General features: G+C 45.6%; 2 long non-coding RNA genes across 3 annotated transcripts; one reads left to right on the plus strand and one right to left on the minus strand.

Moving 5' to 3' along the window:
- The first annotated feature begins 1,123 nt into the window (after window positions 1–1,123).
- LOC147359136 (uncharacterized) lies at window positions 1,124–5,947 on the plus strand. Its single transcript, XR_015140557.1, has 3 exons — window positions 1,124–1,238; window positions 1,401–1,536; window positions 3,939–5,947. It is a non-coding gene; the product is annotated as an uncharacterized LOC147359136 (long non-coding RNA).
- Window positions 5,948–6,608: 661 nt separating this feature from the next.
- Window positions 6,609–15,862, minus strand: LOC147359137 (uncharacterized). 2 transcript variants are annotated; one of them, XR_015140555.1, is made up of 3 exons: window positions 14,891–15,862; window positions 10,234–14,137; window positions 6,609–7,171 (listed from the first exon to the last, which is right to left on the minus strand). It is a non-coding gene; the product is annotated as an uncharacterized LOC147359137 (long non-coding RNA). The 2 variants fall into 2 exon arrangements; XR_015140556.1 differs by having other exon boundaries at window positions 6,733–7,171; window positions 13,369–14,137.
- Between the last annotated feature and the right edge of the window lie 3,904 nt (window positions 15,863–19,766).

Raw genomic sequence — 19,766 nt, forward strand, 5'->3', positions numbered from 1 at the left:
TGGCAAAGTCATGTCTCTGCTTTTTAATATGCTGTCTAAGTTTGTCATAGCTTTGCTTACAAGGAATCTTACCAAAAAGCTATAAAGACTCTGTCATCCAAGTTCTCACTGATTCAGCACGAGTGATGGGTTAGGCACTGTTCCAAGTGCTTGCCTTATAGTAACTCATTTAACGTAATGGTTACAACATCCCTGGAGTTAGAAAACGATTATTGTTCCCATTTTACAGATGAGGAAATGAGACCTCAAAAGATGAAGAGATCTGCCTATATTTACACAGCTTGTAAGGGCTTCCCAGGTGGCACTAGTGGTAAAGAATCCGCCTGCCAATGCAGGAGATACGAGACCCAGGTTCAATCCCTGGGTCGGGAAGATCCCCTGGAGGAGGACATGGCACCTACTCCAGTGTTCTTGCCTAGAGAATCCCATGCACAGAGGAGCCTGGCGGGCTACGGTCCACAGGGTTGCAAAGAGGCAGACAGGACTGAGGCAACTTAGCGTGCACACACACACACATACACACACACACACATACACACACAGCTTGTAAAACCAGACTGGATTGTGAACCCAGAAACTTTCTTAACCACCTCACCTCAAAGTAGAACCAAGAAAGGAGGCCAGTTCTCTGCAAGAAGCCCAGAAAGGGGGTCTCCAGTGAGAATATGAGTGCTTTTATCCGGAAGATGCTTTTGGCTATAACGGAAAACCCCAACCCCATTGACTTGCACAATTATTTAACACATCAAGAGGAAAGGAAGTGGGGTAGTTCTGGGGTTGGCTGATTCAGGGGCTCATTTTAAGTCACCAGGTTCCCCACTTCTTCCCACCTTTCTGTTCTGCCTGCTCAGTGCATTGGCCTCTTCCCCTGGCTGGCTCTCTGGATGACAACAAGATGGTAGCCATCCCCAGGCATCCTATTATCGTAGAACAACTGCAGGCAGAGAAAGGTACTGTTTACGCACCCGTGTTTCTTATTATCAGGTGATAGGAGCACCTAGTGCCAAAGTCCACTCGGTAGCTTTCCCCTGGTGTTTTATAACAGGACAGGGGGATGGGAGCGTCAGGGTTCACTTGGATCTGTGCTTCTCAACTGGGACACTGGAGCAATATGGGAAGGGGTGCGGTCTGTTGTTTCAATGACTCGGGGAGGGCCATGACCAGCAGTGGCTAGAGATGTAAAGACAGGAGAGGGTTGATGACCTACAATGCGTGAGACACCTATTGCTGTGACCTTAGTGAGTTTTGAACATTCACACAGGTGAAGAAACTGTTCAAAATAACAGAGCTAAAGCCTCGTTTTTATTTATAAACCCAAAGCATTTTTTAACATGCAGTGTATTTTCTAGGAAAGCAATTACTGGATACATCAAAGAAACATTGAGCTTTGTTTTCTTTAGAACTTTCCTGAGAGTTTGTTCTCCGTTCTGGAAAATCACATTGGCGACGTCAGCACCACTTGCGGAATTTTCATCTCCACTGCAGCAGACCTGCACGGACCTGCACCACTAGCTGCTACAGTCGCAGTGATTCCGGGTATTGGGCACCTACAGTGTTGTTATTCATTTCTTCTACTGTACTCCTGCTGAGCATTTGCACAGTTGAAAGACTTGGTTTTTTTTTGTAAATTATTTTCTTTTTAATTCTTCGTGCTTTAGTCAGTTCAGGCAGTTGACTTATCAACATGAGAAATTTATTTCTCACAATTCTAGAGGCTGGAAATCCTGGTATAGAGGGATAGAGAGCTCCTTTGGGTCTCTGTTATAAGGGTACTAATCCCGTCCATGAGGGCTCCACCCTTAGGACCTCAGCACCTCCCAAAGACTTCCACCTCCTAAAACCATCACTTTGGGGGTTGGAATTTCAACATATGAATTTGGGGGGGGATACAAACCTTCAGTCAATAACAGTTTGTAGTATGGTTACTGAATATTTTGAAAAGATATGTACATAATATATTATTTATAAAATTCATTTCAATGTAGCAAAGGGGACATTATAAAAATACTTGTTATGAAAAGAGGGTGTTGGCTTTGGTAGGATGAGAGCCACTGTTCCCAGCCCCTGATACAGGTGTCTAGTGGATGGGATGGACCTCAGCAAGCTCCTCTTAGGGGCGTGATATTTTTTTCCTTTATGCTCTTCCTTTTCTATATATGAATGGGCTTTGTGTTATTTTATGTTTTATTTAATTTTTTAATTGAAGGATAATTGCTTTAAAATGTTGTGTTTGTTTCTGTCATATGACAACGTAGGGAAAAGGTTATCAAAGTAAGTTAGTAGAAATAGTTTTTGAATAAATGTCCATGAAGGAAATAAAAATGTAAAAAGGAAATACCAGGTAATGAAAGATCTGCATGAACAGTAGACTTTGGACCCTGAGGAGGCCTTAGAAGGTGTGGTCAGAAAGTCAACACCAGATGGTTCTGGAGGAGTTGATTCTGAGCTGTTATTGTCAAAGAAATCCTAAGAGGAGAAACTTTGCTGTTAGTTATGCTAGTGATATGTCACTCATTCACTTAAACTATTCATTCAAGAAGCGCTTTTTTATACTAGATTTTGGGGATACTGCTGCTGCTGCTGCTGCTGCTAAGTCGCTTCAGTCGTGTCCGACTCTGTGCAACCCCATAGACGGAAGCCTACCAGGCTCCCCCGCCCCTGGGATTCTCCAGGCAAGAACACTGGAGTGGGTTGCCATTTCCTTCTCCAATGCATGAAAGTGAAAAGTGAAAGTGAAGTTGCTCAGTTGTGTCCGACTCTTAGCGACCCCATGGACTACAGCCTACCAGGCTGCTCCATCCATGGGATTTTCCAGGCAAGAATACTGGAGTGGGGTGCCATTGCCTTCTCCGTTTGGGAATACAGAGATGAGTAAATCACCATCCTGCCCTTAAGGATCCTGCATTCCTATTGAGGAGCAGACATGTGAACAGTTACAGATGTTAAAGGGGCCACAGGAGAATTTGTGAAAGGGGACAGTGGGCACTCCAGAGGAAGGCAGGCCCTGTGTCCATCTGACCACCATTTTATCTTAGAGGAATGGTACCCACTTGTCTGCTCTTTCCCTCACACCTATTTTTGTTCACACGATTGACTCCATACTTAGGTCCTAACACATGACGGTTGGAAAGATTCTACAAAGAAAAGCCCAAATAAACCACTTGAAGAAGATATCAAGGCAGAACTGATGTTATCATGCAAACTTAGTGCTTGATTTCATATGCTTTAGGGCCAAATGTAGCTAGCTGGTGCCTTTCCATCATGACAAAGTCCCCTACCTCAAACCAAGTACTTAGCTTTCTTTGTGTTCCCAAAGGGTAGACTATTCACTGTAATTTCCCACATGGAGCCAGTAGGGCAGAAATGTAGAGACCTCTACCTAGACCACAAAGCGTATCAACTGTCAGGACAGAAACAGCATTCCGTGAATCTTATCATTCCGTCTCAAATATTGAGAAACTATCACTAATTTGAGGAGACACAGTAAGAATAAACTTGAGGCCACTTAAGATTTATCAGAGTCTGGTTCTATTCTCCTGTATTTAGGTTCTCTGTAAAAATCCCCTTTAATTTGCCCATCTCTCAGGTCTATAATAAAAGAGAAGTTGCATATAGGTTCTGATTAATTTATCATGAGTGTCAAGTCTTGGCTTTCAGGGTGAGAGTAGGGGAGGAATGACATAGGTGATGAAAGTCCACAGATAGCACGAACACCCAATTTAACCAGCAATTTCAAATCCTCCTCCACTAAAATATTTTTTTCGTTTTTCATTAGAGGTAGCAAGGCTCAGCCCACCTTTTATGGCTGGATCTAACAATATGTGAACTCATCAGAAGGCAGTCAAGTGGGTGCAAGAGGAACAGTGAGAATTGGGGATTGTTGGCCTTTCTGAAATTGCAAGTTGACCACTCTTCTTCACTCTGTTGGTTTCATTTAGAAGCAGCACCAGATTGAACTGCAAGGAGATCAAACCAGTCCATCCTAAAGGAAATCAACCCTGAATATTCATTGGAAGGACTGATGCTGAAGCTGAAGCTCCAATACTTTGGCTACCTGATGCATAGAGCCGATTCATTGGAAAAGACCCTGGTGCTGGGAAAGATAGAAGGCAGGAGAAGAAGGGGATGACAGAGGATGAGATGGTTGGATGGCATCACCAACTGAATGGATATGAATCTGAGCAAGCTCTGGGAGATTGTGAAGGACAGGGAAGTCTGGCCTGCTACAGTCCATAGGGTTACAAAGGGTCAAAAACGATGGAGTGACTGAACCACAGCCACATCAGCAATGTTGGTTTAAACTGGGGGCTGTCAAGCAGAACTTTTAGAAAGACCCACTCCCTCTTTGTTCATCACTAAAAAGCAGCTCACAGATAGAGGACCCTCTGTGTAAAATGTGCTTGCAGTGACTGCAGGCAGGATGATGTGACAGAGCAGAAGCTGAGCTCCCAGAGCAGAACCTCCAGGCTAAACTCTACCAGTTTGAGCTTCTGATATGACTCAGACTCAACCCAACCTGTAACCGTCACCATGCAGACTGCCTTAGGCCCAGCCCTTCCCAAAAGCCCTCATGAGGCCTCCCAACTGCCTGCCAGTCACGGCTGCACATGACCTAACCTGAGTCACACCTCACTCTCACTACTCTCCAAACCACAAACATCAGCTTCTGCCCAGGGTTACCCGCTGGCTTCTGCATTTACCTCACTTCCCACCATCTTGCCTTTCCTCCTGTCATGGCTTAAACCCCCTTCTCTTGCTAAAAATGTAGCTATTTTCTCAAGGTCCAGCCCTTCCATGAAAGCATCCTTGTTTCCTCAAACTCAAAGTTATCATTCTCTCCTATGATAGCACTTTATCAGTATGTCTTTTATGATACCACATCATGCTTTCTTTTATATCACAGTAGTTTATGTCCCCTATGACTTTAATGTTCTTCAAAATGTGGGTCAGGACCCACCAGTGAGTTTTGAAATCACTTTAGTGAGTCATGACCTGAATTTTAGAAAATGAAATAGAATAAAACAGAAGATTTTAGAATGCATTACTTGTAAAAAATATTTCTCACTTTGGTTTTTTGGTAAAAAACTTGGAAGTCACTGCTTCACTTAGTAATGTTTTCAGCTTCTATGTACAGAAAGCATCCATCCAACCAGTTTAAATAACAAAGGATTTATCAACTTATATAATGAGAAATCTGGAGGTAGGGGCAGCTCTAGGTTAGTTTATCAGTAACTCATCAACATCAAGGACCCAGATTTTTGCCATCTCACTATCCTTCCAACTATCTACCCTCATGTTTGCAAGATGGCTGCAGGAGTTCCTTGCATCACAACAACATCCAAAGGCAGAAAAAAATGAACTTATTTTTTGGATCTCTTTTTATCAGAAAAAAAATTTTTCCCCAGAACTACCCCTAACTCTTAGTAGATCTCCTTCTGTTTCTCTTTGAAATAAATTGAAATGAATGATATGCCTAGCCAAGTGTGGCAAGGAAAATCAAAATTAGTTTCAAACAGGATCAGAGCACCTTCCCCGAGCACTTGTCTGATCAGAAATATGGGGAAGACTAATGAATCTGAGGTATGCAAGCAAAGTATCTACCAGTTCCACACAAGGTACTTCAGGGTCAGACCAGGGTCCCTTTCTCTTCACATTCTCTGCAAGGCTTACCATGCAGTAAGTCTAGACAGTCACCTCAATTTCCAGTGGTAAATTAAATCAATCACTTTGCCTCAAGGTATAAATATTCATGGGCTACATAGATCAAATATCCAACTTGAGATACCAGAGGCATTCTGTAGACATGATTTGCCAATATATAACTCACCAGAGGCTAGGGTTTTTCTCTGTCTTAATTTTTCTATTGAATTTTTAAACACAAAGGGCTAGACTAACAGCACGGTACTTTGTAATACCATTTAAATAATAAAACACGTATTTGTCACCATGCAGATGGCAACTGAAGATCCCACAGATGGAATTGTGGCTCTCTGGAGGAGACGGTAAGCATGTGACAGTGGGTGTAGAGAGACGGCTGTATGGGGTGGAGAGACATTACGTCATCCCAGATATGGGCTTTCTTTGGGAACCTGGCAGGATTACTGCTGAATCACTCAGCTAGGCAAATTATTGGCGTGTGAGTTGTACAAAGGTCCCTGTAATTAAGCCCTTGTTCTACCACTCTCCTTGGCATCTTTCTGCTTATATTGCCATTTAAGGCCAGACTTGAAAATCTGAATGCATAAAATAATTCTCTCTGCAGAGTCAGTGTCTTAGAGCATGGAGCCAGTGCTCTTTCTCCTCTCTTGCATGCACATGTATGTGTACACACACACACACACACACACACACACACACAGACACACACACATCAAACCACATCAAACTTCTGAACTGCAGAAGGCTTTTGTCTCTGAGATGGTTAGAATCTTTCTCTTTGTTCCTATTATAACTGCATGATTCTCCCACCTGTCCAGTAAATAAGACTAGCCTTGTGAGCTGCCTCGCAACTCCTTAAAAAGTACACTTGAAACTAACACAATATTGTAAATCAACTATACATCAATTAAAAAAAAAAAAAGACAAGAAAAAATGGAGGCCTTGTGTACTGAGTTGCATAGCAAATCTTTTCTCATTTGCTGGGCCACAGATGCTGTGAGTGCATCTGGTTGGCCTGGGGGCGGTAGACATGGGTTCTACTCTTGGCTCTGCTACTAACTGGTCATCTAGTTGTTTTTTGTTTTTTTTTTTTAGGGAAGTATTTATTTATTTATGGCCGTGCTGGATCTTCGTTGCTGCACACAGTCTTTCTTTAGTCTCAGCGAGCAGGAGCTAATAATCTCTAGTTGCCACGCGCGGGCTTCGAATTGCACTGGCTTCTCTCGTTGTGGAGCACAGACCCTAGGTGCGTGGACTTCGCTGCTCCGTGGTATGTGGAATCTTCCTGGACCCTGGACATGGGCTCAAACCCGTGTCCCCTGCATTGGCAGGTGGATTCTTAACTTGAATCACCAGAGAAGTCCTGTTACCTGGCTGTCAGGTTGCACTGGGGCTGTGGGTGCTCGTCCTGCTCGGCCAGAGCTCATTAGAAGTTCCACACTCAGTTTCAGGAAAGTCCTTGGCTGGCAAACTCAGTGGTGTTCTTGCAGCCAGAACATGAGATGTCCAGAAACTACAGAGAAACGCGGAAGATACGACCACAGAAATAAGTACCATCACATAGGGCTTTCACATACATTATCTCATTTGATTTACTCCCTCTATCAACTTCATAAGGTATTTACACTCATTTTAAATGAGATTCTAGAGACCATAGACTATAGAGATTAAGGCTGGTGCCCAGGTACATTCTGTTTTTTTTAGTTAATTATTATTATTATTGTTATTTTGACTGTGGCTTGTGGGATCTTAGTTCCCCACCCAGGGGTGGAACCTGTGCCCCCTGCAGTGCAAGCGAGGAGTCCTAACCACCCGACCGCCGAGGAAGTTCCTCCCAGGCACATTCTTAAATGTGTTATTTAACAGATGGCTTGGGAGAACTTGGAAAGGAAGTGGCAAGTACACAGAACCACAGGACTGCACCCTCATTTCCTTTTGATAGCATTACCCCGTAACTGATAAGAGCCAAGATGTATTGAGTGCTTCCTAGGTGCCCTGCACTATGCTAAGTTTTTCAACACACTTAAGCTTCACACAAAAAAATCATGAAGTGGGTGCTATGATTACTTTAATTTACAGATAAGGAAACTAAGCCTTAGAGAAAGAAGCAAATTTTTTTCAGGTTGTGGCTATCCCATTTTTCCTCCTGTTTCCCGCCCCCCCCTCCCGCCCCTCAACTGCAGTGTGAAGCTGAAACTCCAATACTTTAGCCACCTGATGCGAAGACTTGACTCATTGGAAAAGACCCTGATGCTGAGAAAGATTGAAGATGGGAGGAGAAGGGGACAACAGAGGATGAGATGGTTGGATGGCATCACCAACTCAATGGACATGAGTTTGAGTAAACTCTGGGAGTTGGTGATGGACAGGGAAGCCTGGAGTGCTGCAATCCATGGGGTCACAAAGAGTCAGACACAACCGAGTGACTGAACTGAACTACAGGGTGTGGGATCTTATTTCCCCAACCAGGGAATCGAACCTGTGACCCTTGCAGTGGAAGCTCAGAGTCTTAACCGCTAGACTGCCAGGAACTCCCCTTCCTGTTCTTTAAAAGACGCATTCTTCAGGACTTAGTGCCAAGGTTCCCAGTAAGTCTCTCTCTGCCTCATCTCTATCATCTAAAGTGCTCCACTGCCGACCTCACTTCCTCTGCCACACTCCCCCTGTTCATTTCATTCACAGGACCTGTTAGAATCTGTAGATAGCTTGTTTACTTACTGATGTGCCGCTTTATTTAGTCTCTACTATTCAGATATAAGCTTGAGAGGGCAGGGACCCTGTCTTCCTGATTGTCCAATGCTAGTGTCTGGCAGGATGTCTGGAATATAATAAGTACTCAACACAAATGTGATTGATTGAATGAATGAGCGCATGCATAAATCAATGAGTGTAGTCAATCAGTGGGATTTAGACATGAGTTTGTCTAATGACAGAAATAAAGTTTTAGCCCCTCTGCTCACGCATTTACTCACTTATGCTTTCAACAAGCATTATTACATTTATCAGTAAATGTCAGGCACTGAGGTAGGTGATGAAGCATCAAAAGAGTCAGACAGTCTCTGTCCTTGAAAAAGCCCACTTATGAGGGGTGGAGGTGATAGTTTGGAGGAGTGATTGAGTGAGGTTTATTAAAAAGTACAAATAAAATTATAATGTGATATGGCTTAGAATGAAGTGTAAAATGACACAACAGGAAAGAAAGGGACCTTAGTGTTTCTGCTGGACTCGGAAGACTTCTGCAGAGCAAATGACTTTGAACCTGACCTTGAAAGAGGACTCTGAATTGTGGAGGAGGGCTCATAGTACGTCTGGGGACAGCATAGCGCCTGTCTCCTGTGCTGCACTGCTGAGTCACATTTTGATCATAGTGCCCAGTTGTTAGAAGGGCTACTGACCTACTGACCTTTCAGTGTAAACATCACAGAGTGGACCCTGCCAGGGGTCAGGGTGAGAAGGCACCTGGGTCTGAGTGGTGTCCAGGTGTCCTCCAACACTGAGAGAGACATGACTGGGAGGACTGTTTCTCAGAGGAAAGCACAAAAGACAGAAGCAGAGTACAGCATGGAAATAGCCTTATTCCCGCCCTAAACACATAGAATTTCCTGACGAGAGAGCAGACTAACCCAAGTGCATATACTAGCTTGTAGTTTTCAAAACATCTTCTCAAACATTATCTCATTTGATCCTCCAGTAGCCTGCTAGATATTCTGAGGCTCAGCAAGACCATTTAGTATTCATTTATTTGGTCTACGTTTATGGAGGGCCAAGCCCCAGCCAGACCTGGGTGATGCAAAGGGGAAGAACACAGCCTCTGGCCCCAAAGCACTTAAGTGCAAAGATGCAACGAGGGCACATTGTAAAGTGCCATGACTCCACTCAACCCTAAGAGTGGAGTGCTGAAGTGGTGGCAACACTATGGACTCCTGGGTAAGGCAGTCTTGGGTTCAAATCCTTGCTCTGCACCCACCTTGGGTGATTAAGTGAGATCGTTAAATGTGCACATCTTGCCTTTTTATGACTCCTCCTACAATCTTCTAAGAGCAGAGGAGTGGGGGTCAACGACTTTCTGCAGCCTCAAGGAGCAGTGGATTTGCTCCTTAGTAAACAGTCGAGCAGCTGCATTTGCCAAGTCACACACTACACACACACACACACACACACACACACACACGAGATCGTTAAAAATAAATGAAATGAGAGTTTCCCTGGTGGTACAGTGGACAAGAATTTGATGCCAATGCAGGGAACATGGGTTCGATCCCTGGTCCAGGAAGATTCCACCTGTTGGGGCACAGTGAAGCCTCTGGGCCACAGCTACGGAAGCCTGAGTGCCTGGAGTCTGTGCTCTGCAACAGGAGAAACCACCACGATGAGAAGCCCAAGTACCACAACTAGAGAGTAGCTTTGGCTTACCACAAGTAGAGAAAGCCTGAGTGCAACAACGAAGACAAGCACAACTGGAAAGAAAATAAATAAACAAATAACAAGAAAAAAATGAAATGAAATCATAACATATGTACTAATTAGGTTATAGCCTGACTGCTAAAGCAAAGACTTAAATAGGCAGTCACTTACCCAAGATGGAAATGGATTTCTCTTTCACATACACACTGAGCCAGGCTCTGCTCCAGGAAGTCATCCCATCTCAGGCTCTTTCCACCTAGATGCTCTGCCAGGTCTAGGGGGCTGACCTCAGCTTTCTGGTCCAAAATGCCTCATCACAACACACACTGTGTTCAGGTGTAGCTTGATACAGGAATTTAAGTGCTATCACCAGGACCTGATCCTCTCTCAGCATGGTTTCCATCTCCTCTGGATGTTGGTTTCAGTCTCACATAAGCTCTCCCATCATGGTCGCAGGAAGATTTGGGCAGCTCCTGACTCCATGTGCTCTTAGCTTTCTGTCCAGTGTCTTCCTTTTAAGAGTCAAATTGGTAACCTGCACTAATCCCAGTGGTCAAGTGGATGGGAGGAGTTGATTAGGGCCTTGTCACAATGGCATCACAAAGTGGGGGAGTGATGAGTCCCTACATAAAATTCTCGATTTTACCAGGAGAAGGATGAATGGATGCCAGGTGGTTGGAAAAAAAATCCCTTGGGAATGCCTTTCTAGTTTCTAAATGGGATGCTGTTTGACTCATGGATTATTAACTGAATGTTGCAGTGGAAAAGAAAAAAGAGGAATGAGTTTTTCTCTTTCCCTTTCCTAAGAACAAAGAAGATAAAGAGAACAGTGAGCCAGCCTGAACACTCTTAGTTTTTTTTACTTTAACTGTTCCTAACTCCTAAGGTCTGTAACTGAGTTTACTTTTTTGCCCCTTAACTCTGCAGGAGCTACGTTTTGCATCTCTTTTCCTTTGACTCTGTGCTAAATACATCCCATATCTGGTGTTTACCCTTACAACACCCTTCCCCTTGCAGTTACATTTCAAAAACGGAACTACATTTCTGTAGTTACCTGACGCCAGTCTATGATTGTCTTTGAAACAATGCAAGAGGAAGAAATCAAAATCCTAACACCTTTGTTCCTCATCGTCTTATAAGCCCCTAGACTCCTCATGGGGGGGGCGGGGGGAGGGGCACAGTTCTTGAGGCATGAGCCCTACTGTGTTCCCCTCTCCATTGGCTGAGAATTAAAGCCACCTTTCTACTTCCTCCAAACTCTGTCTCTGTATTTTTTCATTAGGCTTCATTGGGCAGAGAGGGCCAAGATTTTGGCCAGCAACATGAAGACAACTTATTTTCAAATTTAGTTGGTTGACAGAAGAAAAAACCTCTATTCCTTCTTTCAATTAACTGCATGCACTTCTAGAGTGCAATAATCCACATCAGTGATCTTTTAACTTTACCCCAAAAGCCCCAATCCTGATTATGCGCCCAACTAGTACATGTATTTCTTTGTAAGTATACACATGTGCTATTTGACTACTAACATATTACTATGGTAAACACTGATAGTGGCACCGGATGTCCATCCTTCCCCACTTCCTTAGTGTAGCATTTCCTAATGGGCACATGGCATCCTACAATAGACTACATGTCCCAGGATCCTTTGCAACTAGATGTGATCACATGACTAAATTCTAGCCAATGAATTGTCAGAGGTGTCAGGTACAATTTACAGGAAGTGTCCTCCATGAAATAAACATTCAGTTCTCCCCTTTTTTCTCCTTCCTGCTCTCTAGAATGCGAACAGGATGGCTTGACCATAAGCAACAGCCTTGGACAATGGAGTGGAAGCCACACGCTGAAGAGCTGGAGCAATCAGAAAAGATACCAGTTCTGGGTGGCTCACTGCCACACTCCAAGTGCATGAGACAGAAATAAACTTCTGTCTTGTTTAAGCCATGATGTTTTGGATATTTTCTTCTTTCTTAATCTCAGTCAAATCTGATCCTACATGATAAAATTTTATATGTTTTAATACACATACCAAAATACATATAGCACAGAAGAGATAAAATAAATGGACGTTCTAATATTTCTTGTACCCCACCAAATAGAGTTTCACATACCTCTAGGGTGCATCCCTGCCCCCCTTCATTTTAGAACCCTCTGGTCCCCTTGGCCCTGGCCCTAGTCTCATGGTGCCCATGGGGTTAGGGACCTTTGAGAGGGACCTTTGCCTCCTCTCCCTGAATACACTGAGCTCTTTGAGGCAGGGGCCCTGAGCAAGCCTTCTGCACCACCTTGCCTAACTCGGGCAGAGTCCCTTCTCGGTCCTGCTTTTGCTACCTGCTGACTCTTCTGTGTGTGTTTCTATCATCCAGAGTTTGCTTTTGCAATGGGGAAAGCAGACCAGAAAATCTGATGGAATTGACAAGATCAGATACAATCTGAACACAAAGAAGTAGGCAATCTGTAATTGTCAGGGAAAAAGACGTGCCCTTCTAGCCTGCTCCTGCACCACAGAACTTGAGCTAACTGGCCTGGTTCTGTAGGGAAGGAAGGGGGGAGGGGGAAGCGCAGAGGTAAAGAGCTTTGTGGTTTTAGAGCTTTCTCTGAGGGCACGGCTTTCTCTTCCCTGGAAGGCGACAATTGTGGGGCCACGCCCACCCCACCCCACCAGACTTGGTCAGAGTGAACCCAATTCCATAACTCTGAGGCTTGAGGGTCACAAATCCCCATCGAGGCTAGGCCTGGGAAAGGCGACCCTGCCGGATCTCTTTAGGATCTGGGCGAGTCCATACTCCCTCCCTCCACCCCCTTGAGGCATCAGTGTCCTGATTGTATCACAGCTTCAAAATTCCCTGACTCATGCCATCCTCGGATTTTAAAAGAGCTTATTCAAGTGGTGTAGGCTGCACGCTCCACCCCGCAATCAACTCAGCAATTCAGTACATCACCCATGCGTGTGTGTGTGTGTGTGTGTGTGTGTGTGTGTGTGTGTATGTGTGTGTGTCTAGAAAAGGGAGGGACTGGAGAGGGGGAGAGGGGTTCCTGAAACCAGAAGGAAAAGTGCATGAGGAAACTTGCGCTGCTGATCTCATTAGGAAAACGGTGAATTGGCGCCCCAAAGAACAGCTGGCCCTGACCCCTAAGTGGGCAGGTCAGAACGGGGAAACCGCTGCGCAGGTTTGCTCAGGAAAAGCAACCATGCTGGGGAGGAAGGCATCTTCTCCCCCCATCACAGTCTGAGCCTGCTGTTCTCCGGCACTTCTAGGGAGCGAGGCTATACCATGTGATTTGCTAGTAACTATGGCAACGAACCTCATTCCTGTGAAGTGTACGGAAAGAAATCCCACAGAAAGAGATCTGGGCAGGCTGGTTGTCCTGTGCCCAAGGGCAGCTCGGCTCCAACTCAGTTTGTTCTCCATTACTGCTGCTGCAGTTGTTGTTATGTTGTTGAGGAAACGACAGTGATTCCCTCTCTTCTGAGCGGGAGACGCTGGCTCGTTTTGCTTCTCCTCCTGATACTTGCATCCCCAACTTTGGAACAGTCTCGGAAGACGAAAGACAAAAATAGCTCTCTCTGAAGGAGAGGATGCTAATGCATGCTGTGCTTTCAGAGATGGGCTTCTCTCTGTAAAGCGTGCAGCTCCAGTACGTGAAGCCTGGAGGTAGTTCCGCTCGGCCCCGGCCGCAGAAAGAGCACTGAAAAGGGCGGGAGAGCGAACACACCTCTGTCTGCCGGGAGAGGCCGGAGGGGTGGTAGGTGCTGTGGAAGCCTAAGCGGCAGTGGGCGGGGTGAGGCGACCCCACCGCGGGCACTCGCCACGCCCTCCACTCACAGGCTTACAGGAGGAAGTGGCTCTGATCTTTGTTGCAAACGAAGGACATAATTATCATTTGGGGAACACGCATTGTTCAATGACGCAGCATCCAGCAGCCAAAAGAGGGCTGGCCGGTGATGGGAGCTCACTTGGTGCCCTCTCTGAGCTGCAGCTTCCGTCTGCCTTCAGGAGGCCGGCTAGCGGGCGCTGCCTTTTCAGTGACCTTGAACAAGTCACTTCGCCTCTCCGGGTGTCGGTTTCTCCATCTTTAAAAGAGGCAAAAAAAAAAAAAAAAAAAAAAAATTTCTGTAGCTTTTCTCACTGGGTTTTGTTTGTTTTTAATAATCTCCTTGGCTAACCTAAGGGAAAGCAGTTTAAAAAACTGTAAATCTCTGTGTAGTATCATTATCCTCCTCAGTAGTGGAAATGTCCATTCTTAAAGGATTCTGAAAGTTGGAATGAGTAAGTCATCAGGTCAAAAACTTCAGTAGTACAAAGCTATAGATGTAGCTTCGTAGGGTTTTCACTAATGTTTCATGACTACAAAGCAAATTGCACACTGCATGTCATCCTAAGGAACTACCCCACCTCCCCCGTATGACAGTTTCCATTTTACAGATGAGGCCCAAATTCACATAGCCCATGACAGAGCTGGGATTCACGTCCTGGCCTGTCTGATGTCTGAGTCTAGGGTCTCACCCGCTGCTGGGGCCTTGTGTTGGGGTAAATTCACTGAAACATTCTCCAGTGTTGGAATTAAGTTCGGAGGTGCTTGTCAGTTCACAGAGCAGCATGGGTGGGGGGGGTGGGGGGGTGTTTATAAAGAGGGAGTCTGCCTTCCTTTCTCATCTAGGGGGTACTCATTTGTCGCATGCTGACATGACCATCTCTTGGCTCCTCATGGAAAACTCCAGTAGCTAAAAGCTGGACCTCCTGGGACACCTTGCCTAGTAATGGGTAACCATATGGCCTGGCCAGGCCATGTTTGGTCTTCCAGAGTCATTCTTGACTTTTCTTACCCTGCTTGTGGCCCGAAGCCTCACCCCTCTGGAGGCTGCGTCTGCACACTGGGAAGCCCCTGCAAGAGAAGAGTGAGGCCAGGTGTTTGTTCTGCCCGCCCCGCCCCCCGCTCCTGGGTGGCTGCAGGTTGGCTGCTCCTCTCTTCCCTTTAGGAGGTATCAGGACTCCCAGCTGTCACCAGCCCCAGGGACTGCACGATTCCTTGGAGGGTTCCTTCAACTCTGCTTGCACTTTTATAAAATCTCTTTATTAGACATGCCTCTATTCCTCACCTTGAGTGAGCTAATCTCTTCCCTTCTGGGCCCCTGCCTAACACAGTAGGAAAACAGTTCCTTCCTCCTGGGACTGCAATGGGAATGAAATGAGCCAGTGCGTGTAAATGAAATGAGCCAGTGCGTGGCCTGAAAGGGTCAGCAGGTGAAAAAAGGGATGAATTCCTTCCCTGAGCGTCCTCTCCAGGAGGCAGAGTGGCCAGCAACCGCCCCAACTGGCCTGCCGTCTGGCTTGTCCAGGAGCTCAGCCTCCATTCTTCCTTAAGCGGTCACTGGTTTACAGTGGGAAACAGTGGATACTAAATAAGCAGAACTCGATGATTTATATGATGAGCAAAAGGAAACAAGAACATTATGCCAACTGAAGGTGAAAATGATAAGTCAAATACGCATATAGAGCAGTTATTCATTTATCCTAAAAATATTTATTAAGCACCTGCCATTTGCAAAAGATGTAGCAATAAATAATACAGACCTGGCCCCATTTTCTCACAGAGCTTGTGCTCCAGTAGGGGAGAGACATACCTAACAAAGGATACTGAAACATCTTTCCTTTTTAGTTAAAATTGTGGGGACTTACCTGGTGGCCCAGTGGTTAGGGTGCTGTGCCTCCACTGTAAGAGAGCTAGCTGGGGTATTAAGATCCTGTTTGCCACGTAGTGTGGCTACCCCACCCCCCACCAAAAAAAAAAAAAAAAACACCAAACCAGAAAACAAAAAACTTTTGTGGCAGGAGGAGGAATGGTGATGAAGGAAGTGACTGTCAGTTGAATACTGTGCCAGGGACTGGGTGAGGCATTTCATTCGCATCATCTCATTTAATTACACAACAAAGGGTAGAGTTATCCTTTTTCTGCAATGAGGAAGCTGAAATCCAAAGAGTTTATTTGATTTACCAAGGTCAGCAACCATTCGAAAAAAGCACCTGCCTGCCCCTGAATGTACAGATAGTGGGAGAGAGAGGTATGCAGAGAGATATTTATCAAACACTGGGTCATGTATAGTGACGGTGATGTATTCAGGGCACAAAGGGAGCACGGGATGAGGGGAACTTCAACCTCACAAGAGATGTTGGGAAAGACTTAGGGAAGGGAAGGCCTCAACAGAGTTTTAGAGTTGCTAATAGCCAAGCTGGAGGTAGGAGAGAACAGGGGCTCTTGGGCAGAAGGGGTGCCAGTGAAAAAAAAAACAAAAACAGACTACAGAGCAAGGACTGTGGATGGAGAGTTGTAGGCAGGGCCAAGGCTCTGGTGGAATTTTATTTTGTATCAAGAAACGTAGATTGCAAGTCTTATACCTCACCTTTCAGATAAAGAGTTCAAACAGAGGAGTAACATGGTCAGATCTGGGTGTTAGATAGATCACTCTGGTTATTAAGTAGAGGACAAATTTGAGGTGGACAGGAATGGGAGTAGAAAGAGAGAGACTTCAAGAAGCTTAAATGTCGTCAAGGCAAGACATGGTAAGACCCAAAGGAGGTCAAAGGTCCAAGCAATGGAAAGGAGGCAACGGTTTGGAGAACTACTTTAAAAGGTAGTGTCAAAATGCAGTGAGCAATTGGCTTTGTGACACAAATGAGGAAGAGGGGGCCTTCTCCCCAGTCTAGGTGGTCGGTGGATGGATGGCTGGGCTACCACTTGACATGGAAAATGCAGAAGAAAAAGCTGATTTGGGAGGCAGAGACATGATCGCTATTGTCTTTTTTGTCTGGCCCCTTTGTATTTCTTGCTCCATGTTAATACAATAACAAATCCAAGAAGTAGAGAGCTATGATCTAAGCTAGCTGTGTCAAGTTCATTCCTGGAAACTTGAATCTATGCAGTGACCTGGTTCTCGCCTCCAGACACTGGGTTGTTCAGTGATTCTTCTGACTCTAGGAGTTACCTTGCAATGCTTCCAATTAATCTTTTCTATGCATAGGCTAGTCAGGATCATTCCCTGTTGCTTATAACCAAAGAGCACTAAGGAGAGATTAATTCAGCTCTGGATACCGTGGGTTTTTATGCCCATGTGACCGCCATGTGAAGACCAGCACCTCCATGAAATGTGAATCAGAAGGGAAAGTTCTGGGCTAGGGATATCAGCATATGAATCATAATTGTGACTAGGAATGAATCAGACCACTGAGAGAGTGTAGGGGCAAGAATACAGGTGGGCAGAGGGCGACATCCAGGAGTACAAGAAGTAAAGGCTGGGAGAGGAAGAAACAAGAATTTAAATGGTCAGAGAGAGCCCAGGAGAGTGTGATTTCATAGAGACCAAAGGAATACGCGTTTAAAGAATGAACACTTGAAAATTTCACATATAAGCAGGAGACCAAAGAAAACAAGGGGCTGAACTTTGACTTGACCAGTAGACTGCTGATGATCTATGGGGTGGTATCCTTGGAGGGAGAGTAAGACAGAAGCCAGCAGCTGTGTGAGGTGCAGAGCACCTGGGGCTGGGGGAGAGGAGGCTCTGGGAGGTTTTAAATGAGAAACTAGATCTGGAAACTAGAGAGGAGGGGCAGGGTCAAGGGAGGGGTGATTTTAGCAGCTTCAATCAGATTAGCCGACCCAGAGACCATGCTCCCTTCAAAATCTGCCTTTCTGGGACTTCCTGGTGGTCCGGTGGCTAAGACACTGTGCTCCCAAAGCAGGGAGCCTGGGTTCCACCCCTGATCAGGGAACCAGATCCCACGTTCCTAACTCAGACCTGGTGCAGCCAAATAAATAAATAAATATTTAAAAGCAAACAAACGAAAATCTGTTTTCCTGTGCCCAGGGAGAATGGGGGTCTGACTGGTGAGGAGAGCCCCAGCACAAAGAATATTCTCTTCAAGTTGGGGGCTTTGCCTGCAGTCAGATGCCCCTCTGAGTGAGAGGGGCTGAGGACATTGAAGAACAAAAGCTGGTGGATTTCTTGTGCCTACTTCTGGCCTGACTTGATTCTGGGTAGGCCCCAAACCAAAAGGACAACTAAGTGAAGAAAAAGAGGGAAAACTCAATTTGCTCTTGTATATTCATATTTAAAATCCCCTTTGAATCCACTCCCCAACCCCCTATCCCCACCCCCCCCCCACCATCAAATTCAGGGGGAAAAAAACAACCCAAACCATGTCTGGGAAATGAATTCATATCAGAGGGATAGTCACTGCCCTGTGTTAGCTGAGGAGTGTGTTCCTTCAAAGAAGCACAGCTTGGCAGGTCCCGTGCTAATGCTCCAGGTAGACTTTTATGGGTAAAGGATGGATGAAATCGAGTTGAGCCAGTGACAAGAGATTTTTAAAAAATCATTATAAAATTCCTTGATATCATAAAATTTATATATGCTCATTGGAGAACCTTTGGAAAATACACAAAGACCTAAAATAGCCTGAAGCCTCATCCCCAGGAGGACCATTTTGGAATACTTTCTAGTCTCTGTATCTAGGAGCAGGGCCAGTTTTTGAGAGCTGTATTTATGGACAATCCACTAATGTCAGTCGCTAGGCTGTTTCCGGAGTAACTGTCCAACAGGATCCTACGCACAATGTGTGTGTGCTAAGGTCGCTTCAGTCGTGTCTGACTCTTTGGGACCCTGTGGACTGAAGCCCACCAGGCTCCTCCGTCTGTGAAATTCTCCAGGCAAGAATACTGGAGCGGGTTGCTGAGCCCTCCTCCAGGACATCTTCCTGACCCAGGACTGAGCCTACGTCTCTTAGGTCTCCTGCATTGGCAGGCAGGTTCTTCGCCAATAGTGCCATCTGGGAAGGGACAAGGATGATAGATGCAAGGGCAAAGATGGTCTAATGTTGACATCTACGGCAGAGCACAGCAAGAGAGAAAGGCTGAGGACGCACCAGAGAAGGATCTGGAACCCAGATCTCCTGACGGCAGTTGTCAGAACCCCTCTGCACCAGACACATGGCTCTCACGTCCCAGGTGTATCTTGCTTTAAGAAACCCGACGTCCCACTCCCAATTTCCGTGTCTGGGGCATCACCTGTATTTCAGTTGCTGTAGTAGGCTGGAACAAGAACCCAGCCTTCCCCACTGAGCCACAACCCAAGGCACTGCTGTGTGGTGTCGCAGGGCCTCTGGGTAGAGCTGGCCTGCTCCCATGCCCCATTGTCTGGGGACTTGGCCACATGACATGCCTGGGTTAACAGACACATTAGTAGGGGTAATGTGAGCAGGACTTGAAACATGCTTTTATGGCTTGGCTTGGTCTCCAGCACTTCTGCCATCTGCCACAAGACAAATCTGCCTACTTAGCCTCTGATCCCAGAATGAGGAGATACTTGGAACAGACCTGCACCCAACTGGCAGTTTGGAGCCGAGTTTATTCAGTTGCAGCCATGCAAGAGAGTCGCAGCCAGTCTACACATCCGTAAGCGACAGATAAACGCTTTCTGTTGAATTGCACTGAGATTATGGGACCATTTGTTACACAGCATTTTAGCAGCAGAGACCTGACTACTCTAATGGCTCAGATGTGTAACTTTAGTCATCTCCCACATTTGTATTTCCTTTATCCTCACAGCTATTCCTTGCCAAGCCCTTGTAGGCTTCTTTGAGTCATCTTCCAGATTTGTTTCCAGGTTCTCACTCCACTATCCTTCATCACTTAATCCTTGGCTTTCT

The sequence above is a fragment of the Bos grunniens genome, chromosome 14, assembly GCF_055505025.1.
Source record: "Bos grunniens cultivar Pamir isolate PY7600 chromosome 14, Bosgru_T2T1.0, whole genome shotgun sequence".
Classification (NCBI taxonomy): Eukaryota; Metazoa; Chordata; class Mammalia; order Artiodactyla; family Bovidae; genus Bos; species Bos grunniens.